This window comes from Podarcis muralis, chromosome 5, assembly GCF_964188315.1.
Source record: "Podarcis muralis chromosome 5, rPodMur119.hap1.1, whole genome shotgun sequence".
Classification (NCBI taxonomy): domain Eukaryota; kingdom Metazoa; phylum Chordata; class Lepidosauria; order Squamata; family Lacertidae; genus Podarcis; species Podarcis muralis.
The window spans coordinates 27,715,752-27,731,413 of NC_135659.1; the positions used below are offsets into that span (position 1 = coordinate 27,715,752).

At 45.6% G+C, this 15,662-nt stretch overlaps 2 long non-coding RNA genes across 3 annotated transcripts in view; one reads left to right on the top strand and one right to left on the bottom strand.

Moving 5' to 3' along the window:
- The window catches only part of LOC114598334 (uncharacterized), a 49,088-nt gene that overhangs the window by 27,113 nt on the left and 6,313 nt on the right, over window positions 1–15,662 (top strand). For both annotated transcript variants that reach the window (XR_003707023.2, XR_013392870.1), the window contains exon 2: window positions 12,874–13,003. This is a non-coding gene — a long non-coding RNA (uncharacterized LOC114598334). The remainder of the gene's footprint in view (window positions 1–12,873; window positions 13,004–15,662) is intronic.
- LOC144327769 (uncharacterized) lies at window positions 5,202–6,597 on the bottom strand. The gene is made up of 2 exons (XR_013392869.1): window positions 6,367–6,597; window positions 5,202–5,499 (listed from the first exon to the last, which is right to left on the bottom strand). It is a non-coding gene; the product is annotated as an uncharacterized LOC144327769 (long non-coding RNA).

The window sequence follows — 15,662 nt, forward strand, 5'->3', positions numbered from 1 at the left end:
GCTTCCTTGCATGCTGGAGCCAGGCTTTAATAGGCGCCTGGTTTTTTTTTTGGGGGGGGGCACCTGGTTGCACCTCTTCCAGAAAATGTGCCCGGCGGATAGCGGGCGGAATGGGCCTGGCCAGGTTGAGGGGGCATTATGAGTGTGACGGCATGCACACGTGATTGTTAGGATATTGATGTTCCGTTCCACCCTAAGAGGAACAGATATGTGGATTGTTGTCTGTCACATGCCCGTTTACATTCCAGCACAGCTTGCTGGGAACTTCCGTTTGTGTATTGCTTTTGCTTAGTGCTTCTTGCTCTTAGACATGAAGGAGAGCAGGCATGTTTTTCTTTGTCTTGATCTGTGCTGAATAAACTGCTTGTAAATATGCTTTACATATGGCTCTGTCCGCCCTTCCGTCGTGAAGAGATTGTTATCCCTGCTGGCTAGCGTGCTCCAGCTTCTGAAGAGTTCTGAAGCTGTGGGTCACTGTTTGATGCTGTTCCAAGAATTGGAGTTTGCCCGGCTACCGGCCGGTGGGCTGGAGCCAGCTGGGGGCCTGCCAAATGCCCCCGTTCCCTTGGACACATCACAACAGTGATGCGTGTTGGGCGCAACTTGGGAGCCCCTGCTCACTGCAGAGAAAAATCACACATGCACTACCATCAGTAAACTCAAGACCTGGCACCCACCAAAATGCAAAAGAAATTCTCAAGTGCCCCAACAATGAGGCATTAAAATGGACGCCCTTTCGCAGGGGACGAAAACGCCGGAGAAACTGGAAGGCGGGTTTGGGCCCAGCACCTGTCGCAGCAACTATCTGGGTCACTTGTGAGGCTGTCTGCTTGCATTAGTCACCTGCACGGATATCTCAAGGCCGACTCATAACATACGAATTGTCCCTCTGACACAGACCTTCAGATTTCTGCAACCGTAAAGCAACATCAGAAGCAGAGAGAGGCTTAGAGCTATTTGCTTCCCCCACACTCCCGAAATCCAGTCCTCCTGAACTCTCACTTCAGCGCTTGGCTCGTCGGTTAGTTCAGCGTCTCCAAATGCCATCATGTCAAAAAGGGACCATTCACCCGTAACTAATTAGCATGGCAATTTGGCATTCACTCCTCACATTACATCTCGCATTGTACGCACCATTATCCCTGCGAATCCAGCTGGCACAGGAAGTTTCAGTTTTAACTTTATGAAGGAATGCATTTTGTCTCCGAAGGCATCATCCATAAGTCCCCTAGTTAAGTTCCTGTCTTGGGAATGGCGCCGCTGTCTCGCAGAGAGAAGGGCCTATTCCCGGAACATCCTCGTCACAGCAATACATCCAGCATATTTATTGCATTGTTTGTGTTTGTGTGTGTGTGTGTGTGTGTGTGTGTGTGTGTGTGTGCAAGCGCAAAAAGAAGACAATTCGATGGTTGCATTTCATGCCTACTAAATAAAGGCCAGGCGACAGAGTGAATCAATGCTCTGGAATGTCAAACGAACAAACAGTGCTTGATTTAAATTTGTGGCTACACTGCTTAAGTGCTGTAATGATAGAGAGCTGAGCTACACAACTCATTAACCCATTTGTAAATAGAAGACTCTTATTGGGCTTGTGTGGAATCATAATGAAAAGCGGGGAAATGCTCTCTGATATGGTAAAGAGAGACTTCTTTGCTAATGCAATCCTCTGTGGAAACATAAATTCTGATTCCACAACAAACTGATTAATGAACTATGGCAAACATCTCCATATTACTGCGTAAACCCCCATTCTTCTGCCCAGCTTTGGCTGAAAAAGAAATGCATGCGAAAGAAACCTATTTTCTCTGCTGACAATGCCTCTACAGTCTACATTGTGTTGGTATTTCAGGCTGCACCTTGTTGCTCTCTGCTGTCCACCTTTCTTGCACTTTGGAGGACACCATTCAGCAGCATGGTGTGATAACTCCATTACCCTCCCTTTTAACCCCTAATCTATACCAAGGGTAGTCAATGTATTGCCCTCCAGCGGTCATTGAGCTACAACTCCCACTATTCCAAACTATAGGCCATAGGATATTTTTTTTACTATATCCCCCATTATCCCTAACCAAGGGTCTAACCTGGAGCTCATGAGAACTGGTTTCCAACACCTGGAGAGCAGCATATTGACTATCCCTGATCTATGCCGAAGGACCACTTTAATGTTTTTTGATCTGGATGTATTTATCACACTTGTTTCTTGCCTTTCCTCGAGAAGCTTAGGGTAGCATACATTGGATTGGCTCACTTTATCATCACACCCAACCTGTGAAGTGGGTTAGATGGAGAAGTAGCTGCTAGCTGATCTCCCTGGTCCCAGTGCAATGCTCTGTTCATTGCAATGGGTTTGTAAGATCTGTTAGCAAAGTCACTTAGAGTCCAGAGAGAAAATAAATCTTAATACTTTACTGAGGAAACTGAACCAAAACCCAGCATAATTTGAGGAGAAATCAACAGAGATGTTTTCTCTTTCTTACCTTAGGTTTTGTACATAGCAAGGAGACATTCAAGCAAACATACAAAGAAAAGCTCCCTCAAGACTACACACCCAATCAGGACATGTGTTACCTCAAAACTAAGTCCCATTGAGTGGGGCTGACTCCCTTATTGTTAACCATTTCCTCCACACACACACACACACCCCGGTCAGTTGACTTACTGACAGCAGAATTGACTCTTAAGTTAGAAACTTAATGATCCTTCCTGCTGTGACTTGACCCCCAAGGTTTACCAATAAGAGCCAGATGCGAAACAGTGGCTCAGCCAGGTATATACACTAAGAATTGAGGAAAGAATTTGTGCACATGTTTAGTCCAGAATCAAGCTCACAATTTTTTTCACACAAAAATGCTGAACTCCTGATCTCACCCCAACCCCCCAACATGTACTTCTTTCGCAACCCAATTTGGGTATAGGTGAAGATATTTATTTGTTGCTATAGCTAGAAAATTGGAGGTCAGATCCCCCAGATATCTTACTAGTAGACCCCAATTTACCTTCTGCCCAGAATGACATTTGCCAGCAAGCCCTGCTATGAACATTTTCTCTGGCCTGGAGAAAGGAAGCTACCATCCTTATGAGAAAGAGGGAGGAATGAGAGAAAAAGAGAGGAGAATGGCCTGAAAGCAGGTCTGCGAAGGCTACTAAAGCACAAGCTGGAGTGGAAGACATTTATTAACAGACTGAAAACCAAGGTAGCTCTGTGACTGTACACAAACCGAGTGTGCCAGAAAAGCTCTGGAAGAGAAAGGCCTAATACGTTCCTGAACTTGGCAAGGCCTACCAGGACCGTCCGTATCATGAGGGAGAGTGAAATGCCCGCCTCAGGCAGTTGGATTTTGGTGTCATGAAAGGGCAGCACATTTTTAACCTGCTTGATTTATTATTACTGTATTTTTACTCCCAGAGAGAGGCGCTTGAGGAATTTTCTGCCTCAGGTGCCAAAATGAGTTGAGCAGCTTATACACCTTGACTTGGAGGGGACATTTGCTGTTCAACCTCAGACAGCAAAATGTCTTGGGCTGGACGAGGCATGACTTCAAGCTGCCAGTTAATCACCGCCTGTATATGTGGATGTCAGGAAACAGATGATATTTACCAGTCACTTTGAGACGTTCTATTTATACACTGCAGAGAGCTGCTGTTGTCTTGGTCCCTAGTTTATAGATTCCACTACAGCTGGAGATGACTTGAACAAAAGCTGTAATTTCCAGAGAAATCAAAATGTGTGTGCAACTCAGTCTTAAGCATATCAAGTGCCGTGGTGCAAATATCCCTCCAGCGCCCCTCCCCCCCCCGATTCCCAGAGTTGTTGATCTTTTCCCAAGCCTCTGTGGGGATTGCTCTCCTCCCGCGGAGGCTTGGGAGGCAAGCTGCACGCCCGCCAACCATATGGTTGATGGGGCACAGCTGGCAGGCGTGCCGGGAAAGGGGAGGCCACCGGCAAAGCCGCGCAGCTCCTCCACTCGCTGGGGCACCCCTGAGAGGCCAGTGCCCTGGTGCAACGCGCCAGTAAGCCCAATAGGAAAGACGGCTCTGGTGCCACTTACAATATTGCATTGTGGCACAGAAACTTAGGGTGGTATTCAACTAAGTTTTACCTGGAGCAGGCCCTACAAAGGTGGTTCAACTAATTTCAGTCTACTCTGAGTAACATTGAGCTGGATGCTACTCTGAGAAAAAAACTTTCCTAAAACAAACACCGTCTTCTACACCCAGTGTTTTTGATAGCACAAAGTCTTGAGGAGCTGTAGTTGAGTTATAGGTAGTGTTCTGCCTCCATGGCTGGAGCCAGTATGTCTTCTCTACACCAGCTGCTGAGGACAGTGCTGTTGTGGTCATGTCCTGCCCATGAACAATCTGTAGGCCTCTGGTTGACCACTGTCAGAACAGAATACTAGGCTAGATGGGCTTTCGGCTGATCCAGAAAGGCTGTTCTTATGTTCATATACAGTGGTACCTCAGGTTAAGTACTTAATTCGTTCCGGAGGCCCGTTCTTAACCTGAAGCACGACTTTAGCTAATGGGGCCTCCTGCTGTTGCGCCGCTGGAGCATGATTTCTGTTCTCATCCTGAAGCAAAGTTCTTAACCCGAGGTAATATTTCTGGGTTAGCATAGTCTGTAACCCGAAGCATCTGTAACCTGAAGCGTATGTAACCCGAGATACCACTGTACAATAAACTTCCACGGCAGCTCACCATCCTTAATCTGATAATGGGACTTATGCACTTGGAGTGGGTACTCAACTTTATTTTAACATGTTCTAGATCACTGGTCTTGAACTAGTGGGTCATGACCTGATACAAGGTGGATCGCAACAGGAGCACTTCCACATGCAAATATATGATAAAAGATTAAGAAATGGCATACTCTCCAACATTTCTCTGATGAAATTAAGGACGCCCTATTCTATTATTATTGTTATTACCCTCCAACATTTCTCTGCTGAAAATAGGGACGTCCTAAGGAAAAGTGGGACATTCCAGGATCAAATCAGAAACCAGGGCGCCTTTTGTACATCCAGGACTGTCCCTGGAAAATAAGGACACTTGGAAGTCTGAAAAGGGTCCTGGAACTGAAAATGTTGACAATAGCTGTTCTAGATTGTATGTTTGTAATTACCTATGGCTAATTTTATGCTGTGAACTGCCCTGGCATTGTCAGATGAAGGGTGGTATACAAATTTAATCAATAAAATAAATCAATGGAATGTGTGCATTTATTCTCAAAATACTGCTCTTCTCCTCCAAAGTGAAAGCAAGGGGCTAGATTATATCTTGCAAATCTCTGCTTTCTTCTGCTCGCCAAAGAGTTGTTTGAGTGTCAGAGTATCTACGTAACTGGGGCTGTGCATATATTTGGACCAGGGCCATATCACGTAGTTAAACCAGAAGTTTGGGTGCAGAATGTATTTAGCAGAGGCTGTGTGTTTTCCTAGCTTTTGTATGCGCCGTTTTTGGTGTGGCTTTCAGATCAACATGCCACGCACGTTCCAGCCCCTGCATGGAAGAAACAAAATGTCTCTGTCACTTTGTGTTGTTTGACTTTGCAAATGTAATTAGGCAACTACCTGATGTTGGTACATCAGGGCACCTCATGGAGTTTTTAATAGCGCTAAGTTATGAGTCGCTGTAGCATGGAGCTGAGTTGTAATTGTCACACTTTACTTTTGGCAGTGTATTAACTCCCGCCAGATTTCTAACTCCCAGAATGTAAGTGATTGCCAAGTTAGGCCATCTGTAAACACTAACACTTGGTGAACTAACCAAATACACAGTTTGACTATATATTTTTTCCAGGACACGAATAGAGATTATCTCTGGGGATGCAAAAGAGAGAGAGCATAATCCAGCCAGACTTAAATCTCATTGATTTTAACAACAGAAACTTAACACCTAATTAGCTCTTCCACCAAACTCATTGTTACTCTGAGACTGCAAGTCTGTGCATTTTCACTCAGAAGCAAGTTGCTGTGAATTGAATAGGTCTTATTCCTCATTGCAACCTTAGACTGCGATCCTGAGCTCAGTTATCTAGGAATAGAGATAGGCCAAACTGTTAATTTGGGTTTCTCTCAGTCCCCACCTCTATTAAATTCAGTTCTAGACATTTCCATATCTAATTGAGGTTTTTTTAAAGCCCTCATGAACATTTAAGTGTGAATTTCTCATAAAATACACAATTTTGCCTGATACACTCTCCTTTTTTTTGCAAAACAATTTCGCCTACAATAATGCTTTTTAATGCGGTATTTTCATCAACCTATGCATTTTTATGCACACTTTGCCCTAGTATATGCATTTTGGCACACATTACTTGGCTAGAGAAATGCATTGTTTTGTAAAATGAGAATTGGGCAGGTTTACCTTCATGCCTACCTGGGCGTGGTCTCGGTTGTAGGTAGTGGATCTTCTTTTGGATAACTATGCTTAGAAATCGATGACTATGGGTCAGTCTCAGAGGTTAACCTTGTGAGGTGAATCTACATGAACCTTTTCTTCAAACCAGGCACTTTCTTTTGGAATATTTTGGAAGAATTGGTTACAAACCTGTAGGAAATAAGCTGAATAAACAGGCATACTTTTTGCGTCTCGAGGCCCCAAGACCCACCCCCAAAATAAATACACCCAGACACTTATATTAGTTTAAGTTTGGGGGCAAATTTTGGCTACAACTTTATTGAAATACAATCTCATGAGCAGTATTGGCTTAGGCATTGACTCCCCACTATAACTGACTCCACCTCTCAGGGTGATCTTTCAATGGGGTAAACCAAACGAGGGAGCAAGGTCGATGAGGACCAACCTAAGCTCACCCCGGGGTTCCTGTGGTCCTGTCATGGCCCTAGCCCCTCAAGCGGACTTCGGACGAGATCCAGAACCCCCCAGATTCCTTTAATACCCAATTCCTGGGGGGGCAGGTGATGGCCGCACCTCCCCTCCCCACAATCCAACTGAGCCAATGCCTAACCGCCACCTTACAAGTTGTGACGATTTGCTAAGGGGTAGGTGAAAACCAAATGGCTAAAAGCCAATCTGCCAAATGGAAAAAAATTCCTACCCAGCCCCTGTTCCAAAACAGGTGACCCAAACCAAAGCAAGGCCAAGCGACTCTACATAAACTAGGGAGGGTGGGCGGGTGTGCCTCACTTGCATCATACTGCTGCTTTTAAAGCCCCTGGGATCACGCCACCTACTGGCTATTGGCTAAAACAGCCTGGCATGATCCCAGGGGAATGGCCAGGACTTCCTGCTCCTCCCCCCCCCCCATTTTAACCCTGTCAGGTGAGCTCTTGGGTCCCGAGTGCAACCAGGACCCTCTGTTATGAGGATCCCATTTGTGGCACAATCCTGTACATGTCTTCTCAAAAGTAAGTTCTATTGAGTTCAGTGGCGCTGACTCCTGAGTAAATGGGCACAGGGTTGCAGCCACAATCTATTGTGTCTGTACGATGATGGCATCCTCAGCTATGCTATCCATGTTCCAGTGTTACTGTTTCATTTTCTGAGAAATGCCCACTATTTTCAGTGTTGAAGAGGCCACACACTGTGTGGGAGTGCCAGGAGTACTATATTTCTCTGTTGTAAAGATGATGATCAGCGGCTGATAATGTCCATCTTGAGACTGTAGCTGTTTGCAAGAATAATGTATGTCAAGCAAACCATTCACATTAAATAGGCACACTTCTGGAGTTTCGAACAGCGAAGGATTATTACATACCCAACACTTCCTATGTGTGCATTAACCACACTCGATGTGGGGGCATGGAGTTCATAAACCATGTAAGACAACGCGTGCGCCTGTGTGTGTTAAGCAAAAATCACAGAATTGATTGAATGTACCAAATTGAACGTGCAAGTACATTTCAGTGAAAAATGTATACTGTCTACAGAAACATGGGAGCAGTAGACGAACACAGTTTAGAATACATGTCAAATGAGAGATCATCTGTGTGATCACCACATCTAGACAACATATCAAATGAAAATAAAGATATACAAAAAGGCAGTACATTGCTTCATGTGGTGTGTATGTGACGGTAGCCTTCCTGCTGTTTGCTCCTGGGTAAAAAAAAAGAGAGAGAGAGAGAGAGAGAGAGAGAGATGGGGCAGGGTGATAAAACAAATTGTGCCTGTATGTGGAAGGGAAGAGAAGGAGAACATATATCTTGCTCTTTATTAACAGTGTTACACACACACACACACACACACACACACACACACACACACACAGGCCAATAGATTGTCATGCACTTACACAATTGCATTCTGCACAGCAACAAATCACAATGCCACATTTTCCCTGGCATAAAATATTGTGCCTTGAATATTTCAGAAATGCAACAGACGTGCTGCTGCAATGAACAAATGGGTTATCATTTCAGTATCGTCAGCTAACACGAGCTTTTCTTTATAACCAAAGAGTACAACTAGCAGATCCAAAGGCACTTCGTCACCTGTTATGGTTTGGATTTATTCTTTTAGACCAAAACGGCCTTATCTCCAGGCAAGGCCAGAATATGCGGAGTGAATCAGGATTACAGAAAGCACATCTCAAAGAGGTGTTCTTTGCACCACATGGTTGGGTCTCTTAGGTGTTTTGTAAAAACAAAACAAAAAAAGCAAAGCTTTCATGCACTGTACATGGTAATTCAAATGTGGATGACGTCCCATCAAGGTAATTAAAAACTTCAGTGAGAAGTCACCAGTTTGATTGGCATGTTTGATGAAGAAACTTGTTCAGCTACATTGCGGAACAAGGACCATTTGCCCCATAAAGTCTTCTCTTACTTACCGAGTGGTCCAAAGTCCCCTTAGACCAGGCGGTGTGTGTGTGTGTGTGTGTTGAACAGAGGTTTCCTTCCACTCAACACGACTGGCAGAGCTTCCTACCACTGGTTGCTGAGCAGGCAGATCTCTCGAGATTTCTAGAAAGCCCTTAAGCACCGTGTTCCAGGAGCGGGGCAGAGCTGGCCAGGGATCTCGTAGATTTGCTGCCTCTGCAAAGTGGTTGGACCAATAGCCCAACCCAGGAGACAGCTCTATGAAACAGATCTGCTTTAGTCCCAAAGCCTACAGTTCCTACAGTTAACGATTGAGCCAGTTCCCAAACTGAGTCAAGGAGAACCACAACCAATGAGAAATGAATGCCTATTTATTGGGGCTGGGTGGAGAGGGAATTGTGTGAAATAATGTTGTTTCTGGAAATGGCCTCGTTCGCTCTGTTGTGTTGCTCCTTGTGACTTGAGAGGTGTCTTCTCGTTTGTCTCTGGGCTCTCAAGCAACATTTTTAATTACAAAGAAGAGACGAATTGGTGAGACCCGTTATTGCTTGTTCTTGGCAAAGTGTACACAGCTTCAGTGAATTGCTGTTGGGAGCAACAGGAGGGACGAAGGATTTAAACCTGGGAAGTATGGAAGGATTAAGTGTAGGAAACAGCGGGAATAAATGTTACCAGAAAAGGACTGGGGGAGGGTCAGGTTTTAATTTGGGGGGCTGCAATGACTGGCATGGTACAGCATTATTCATGGCATGTGACTGCTTGTGGTGATTGGTGGAAAGGAAAACAGTCCGCCTACATACTACCTCTGCAGCAAATGGCTTTGGTTTATTTCAGGGACTGAAGTTGGGTTGTTCACCTAGTAAAGGGAGCTTTTTTGGAGTTGATTAATGTGCCTTTCCACCAATTAGGCTGTAATCCAAAGGGGGTTCAGCCACCATGTCCTAAGCTCTGCCAGGCTCTTGCCAGCAGGGGAGATTCCTGTGGGTTGTCCCACCTGCAAGAATTTCCCTTCCACTGGAAATGATGGAAGAAGTGCAAGTAAGGGATTTACTTGCAACACCTCCATTTGTCCCACTGCTTTCCCCCAGGGAAACTGCAGTTTACTTCTGAATCAGACCAAAAAGCAAGCAGGCTTCTCACAGAATGCTGTTTGGTAAAGAATTGCCTGTCTCACGATAAAAAAAAATGACTTGTCTTGTCATGATATGACATGACATGACCTGTTATGACATGAGCCGACCTGACCTGTCATGACCTGACATTATCATGACATGTCATGTCCCGTCCCGACATAATCTCTCCCCAGAATCTGGCACCAGTCTCACTTGTCGGGCACGTTTCCTAGTTCCCCTGCTCTGTTGGTGCTTCTGGGATGCGAAACAAAAACACAACAGAGGGCTGTCCAGTAGCACCTTAGAGACCAACTAAGTTTGTTCTTGGTATAAGCTTTTGTGTGCATGCACACTTCTCCAGATAACTGGTATCTGAAGAAGTGTGCATGCACACGAAAGCTTATACCAAAAACAAACTTAGTTGGTCTTTAAGGTGCTACTGAACATTTTATTAATTTTTTTATACATAATCAACAACGTCCTAGAGTGGCAAAAACAGGAATGAGGGCAAAACTCTTTAAACTGCTCTGACTTGCCCTGGGATGATTGTCTGGATGTCAAGAGCAGAATGGGGTCTCTGCTGCCCTCCCCCACAGCTGATAGGCTGGGCAGTCAGTTCCTGCAGTGGTGCTGGAGGGGGGAAAGGGGACATTCCTAGATCCAATCGGATGCTGGGATGAGCTCTTGTGCATTTGTGATGTCCCAGGAAATTCAGGGCACTTGGAGGGTGTGCAAAAAACAGCCCACACATGCGAACCTGTCTATGCAATAAATAGCATGATTCTAAACACACTTCCTAAAAAGTAATTTCATTGAGCTCAATGCACTGTATGGGACTTCCCTCTGTGTAAACATGGTCCAGATTGCACTGAAGGTTTCTTATGGAAACTTCATTAACAAGGGATGGATCCTTTCTTTTGTGTAGAAGCAGCTCAAGCACCATTTGTGATCTACAGTAATACCTCCATGAATGTCTGCCTTGTCTAGCGTCCATTCTGGTGAACGACCATGGCAAACCTGGAAGTACTGGAACGGATTACTTCCGGGTTTGCCACTCGCACATACGCAGAAGCGCAAACCACTCCACACACGTGTGCAGACGCAGCACTTTGCCCTGCGTCCTTTTTGGCTAGCGGCTGGGGCTCTGGAACAGATCCCAGCCACAAAATGAGGTACGACTGTATTTGCAAGTACAATTTTTTAAATCCTGGAAACAGAAAACGTTTTGGCAGTTTCATTTGTGCCCCACAAAAACGGTTCTGTTCCCCTCAAGGGACAGTCATTAGGATGTTGTTGTGACCAGCCTGCAAGGCGGACAGAATGGTATTTATTTTGTTTATCGTGATCGTTCATTCTTCCACATACAAATAAGGAGAGCGTAAAATCCAGAGCGCCTTTCCGCTGTGGCAAACAAGTTAGTTTTTAATGCCCCTCATTTCTCGCTGTAAGATTTTGATTCCCCACCCCACCAGATAACCAGGATAAAGTTAGAGCTACGAATTAGAACAGCTTCTCTTGGGGTTTAGTGACTTTACAACATGTAGCCTATCATAACCTACAGTTTCCTCCTTGCCTCGGTTAGTGAAAGACAGCTCTGGAGCAGAGAGGCATCAGGTATTCAAACATTTATGTAACACTGGAGATAAAATGTCACTAGCAATATAAACAGTTGACTTGCAGCCCACGCCATAAATCCTTGGGCACACAAGAAAGGAGTCAGCCGGCATTGGGATTCCTGACATCTTCTGGTAACTGTACTTTCTCCAGATAGCCGCTAAGCCGGGCAGGAGCTTATTTCATGCATTAAATTACTTGCGGCCGAGACAATTAGAAAATCCAAACAATTAGTAAGATATCACATGTCTGCCATGTTATTGTAAACCGGCAAAAGCTCTTCCAAAGTGCCATGTTCCCCGGATTTAAGGAAACGCTGCCCTCTTGTGCAGGAAAATGAAGCAACCACAATATTTCCCCCCCTTTACTTTGCCAAATAGCCCACTTCCTAACAGCAAGCACAACACAGGGACTCAGCCCTGAAAACCCATTCACAAGGGGAGCAGGGTAGGTGGAGGAAATCTTTTCCTTTTTCTTCTCTGTATCCCAGGGAGAAGGTTGTATGCACAGGCGAAATATTGCTGAACTTTGCAAGCAGTCTAGGAATTTCGTATCTTTTTTAGTGTGTCTCAGCGCTCAGATCCAAATTACATGGGGGAACTGTTCTCTTTCCTGCCCTTGTATTACTGGGTCCATAATAACCTGGTGTAGGATGCAGGTGGCGATGTGGGTTAAACCACTGAGCCTAGGGCTTGCCGATCAGAAGGTCGGCGGTTCGAATCCCCGGGACGGGGTGAGCGCCCGTTGCTCGGTCCCAGCGCCTGCCAACCTAGCAGTTCGAAAACATGTCATGTGCAAGTAGATAAATAGGTACCGCTCCAGCGGGAAGGTAAACGGCGTTTCCGTGCGCTGCTCAGGTTCACCAGAAGCGGCTTAGTCATGCTGGCCACATGACCCAGAAGCTGTACTCCAGCTCCCTCGGCCAATAAAGCGAGATGAGCGCTGCAACCCCAGATTCGGTCACGGCTGGACCTAATGGTCAGGATTCCCTTTTTAATAACCTGGTGATGTGATGCTGGGTATAAATGCAAATAGGGAAAAGGCTGTTGCTCAGTGGTAAAAATCCTCAGGTTCAATCCCTGGTGTTCACAGGTAGGAGAAGCCTCCTGCCTAAAACCCTGGTGAGGCAGTATTAATCAATGTAGACAACACTGAGCTATGCTGTGCTAGATAGACCAATGGCCTGATTCGATATAAGGTGGCTTTGCATGTGCCACTAATGAAAAAGGGGTTTGATTTTAGCAGTTGAGCAGAATGAATTCTGTCCACTCTCGTTACATGAGAAGTTGATGGCCTCAGAGTCATGCTTATGTTCACAAACGTCACATCTGTGTAACCGTTCTTGCTGTCTGTCTTTCTCTTAGAACTATCCTTCAGGCAGTAAAGCGCCAAGCAACGATTAAAGATTTGCTGCAGTCGCGAAGTCTGGCTGGACGGAGTGCCCCCAACAGTTCCAACGCCTCCACTGAACTGTTTAACAAACACGGCGCATTGGTAAGTGGCAGAAATGAAATCCGGTCCCTCTGTTGTGCGGAGCGAGGATGCAAAGCAGATAACAACTCACAAACTTCCAGGATCGCTGTAGAGGCTGGAGTGAGCGGGGCTGTTGCTCTTTGTTTAGGCAGCCATAAAAATCCTTTACAGCTTCATCTCTGTGGGAAAATGGAACAGGGACAGAAGGTGATGAAACTCCTTTCCAAATTCATGTTTAGGCTGCAGTCCTGTAGCCCATGAATAAGCTGCATTGAATTTAACAGGGCTTCCATCTGAGATCACAGTTTTTCATTTGTTCTTGTTGGTTAGTTGTTTAGTCGTGTCCGACTCTTCGTGACTCCATGGACCAGAGCATGCCAGGCACCCCTGTCTTCCACTGCCTCCCGCAGTTTGGTCAGACTCATGCTGGTAGCTTCGAGAACACTGTCCAACCATCTCGTCCTCTGTTGTTCCCTTCTCCTTGTGCCCTCCATCTTTCCCAATATCAGGGTCTTTTCTTAACTGCAATACCATCGGATGTGGCCATATGACAGCCATTGATGCAGTTTAAACCAAGACACCCACTGCCCTGAAATAAAGTCCTCATTGCAGCAGGCCAGGATGTTGCTGTGCTGTTTAGAACATTGATGGGGAACCTGTGGACCTCCAAATGGTATTGGAAGCCAGTTCCCGTCAGTCCCAGCCAGCATGACCAACAGGCATGAATTTCGAGAGTATTAGTTCAACATCACTGGGAGGGCCACAAGCTCCATACCCCTGACTGAGAAACAGGGACAGTCCAAGACTTTATGCTGCCTGAGGCAAAGGTGACAATCCCTCTCAATTCTATGTGTAGCGGCCAGTGGGCTGGTAGCTGAATCTTCCTTCAGCACTGGTGATGGGATAGCATCCTCCGCCATACCAGAGGACCTCAGGAGATACCATATGGCAACAAAGAAGAATGGCTGGGTGCTCAAGAGGAATAGCCAGAGACTGTTCCTGTTTCCCCTGAGCATCTGCTGCCTGAAATGGTTGCCTGCCTCTGCCAAATGGTAGAGCCGGCCTTGTTTAGAAGACAGTAAGTGGGGAGATGACGAATATTTATAACATTATGCAGTGTGTAGAGAAAGCACACAGAGAGACTAAAATGAAGCTGGTTTAGGACAAATGGAAGTGCATCTTCATAAGAAAGCTATGTAATTCAGTACTTGAAGGGCCAGTTATGGTCGGCAACTTAGACGGCTTTACAAGGAGATTAGGCAAAAAATGGAGGACAAGTTTATAATCGCTCTTAGTCATGTTGGCTTTGTACTATCATCCAAGTTCAGAGGCACGAACCTACCAAATTTGCCCATTCTGAAACAATAGAAGAACTGAAACACAGCATTTCTTCAAAATGCCCACTCCTCTGAATTTTGCAATGCAGTTCTTCCATGAAGTAATGCATACAATAGTGCATATTCTTCTGTAAAGTGTCCATAAAACATGAATATACTTGTGAAAATAACATATACAATGCATTATTTTAGGGGGAATTGCCTTGGGGGGGATGTGCATTTGGGGCAAAATTGCATACAAACATCCCTATTAGGAGGGGGGGGGGAATCACAAACTGATGTGGAAATGTAGAGAGCTGAATTTAAGATTGGAAAACGAAGAAACTGAGAGAAGCCAAAATTAACAGATTCACCCCACCCGTATGCTCAGCTTTGGCCTCCCCAAGATCTGGTTGGCCATTGTGGGAAACAGGACGCTGAAGTAAATCCTCATTTTGTCTGATCCATCAGAGCTCTTATTATGTTTCTAACTAGAATTTTGGGGGTCCGACACCCTGGGTGCAAATCAGGGAGGTGGCTAGTCAGATATTCGTTGGGATGGGAGTGCGTTACTTACAGCAGTGTCAGGAGCAAGCTAGCAATAAATCACACTGTGCATGTTGGAGTCCTATCCCCCTCCCCTCCCAAGCAATCAGAGACTGTGCCTGTGTGGCTGTCTTTGCTTCTCCCGCTTCATGCCTCTTCTGATACTGGGAGACCAGTGGGAAGGGAGCTTGCCACAGCAGGCAGGGGAGACACCTGTGACTTCACCATCCTGACTTAGCTCTGCTTCTTGGCCTCCCTCCTCCCACCCTCCTGCTTCAGCTTCTGCCTCTGATTCTGGAGTTCTCTCTGCCACAGACCGTTCCAGCTCACTAGGTCCTGTTACCTCCTGAGCTTTGAAGACCTCCTCTTCCCAGTCTTCTCCCTCTTCCACTCATCGTTATGCCAACACCACTCCCTGGGCTCTGGGCCTTCTTCCCTTGGTGGTTCCCCTGCTGGTTCCTCCCACCATTCCTCTGCATCCAACCAGTACATGACAGGCATGTATCACAACAGAAGAGGTTAAGAACACCATGCATAGTGTTGCAGTCTTTGTGGAGCAGTCATTTGGAATTGTTTATGGGGCGGTTGTATGTCAATAAGCATTCATTCTGCAGTTGATCTCACACGTTTCAACTTGGTTCCTCTTCACTTTCCAAAACCTACTATTTGTTTATTTTTTTTACATGAGCATTTGTTGTGCTGTGGAAACAGAGCACTTTAATTCCCTTTAATAGCATAAATGCAAAGTTCTGTCTTGCTAAATGCTGAGGTATGACCCTTGCCTCCTTCTTTTATGGGCTGGTATTGACTGGACCCAG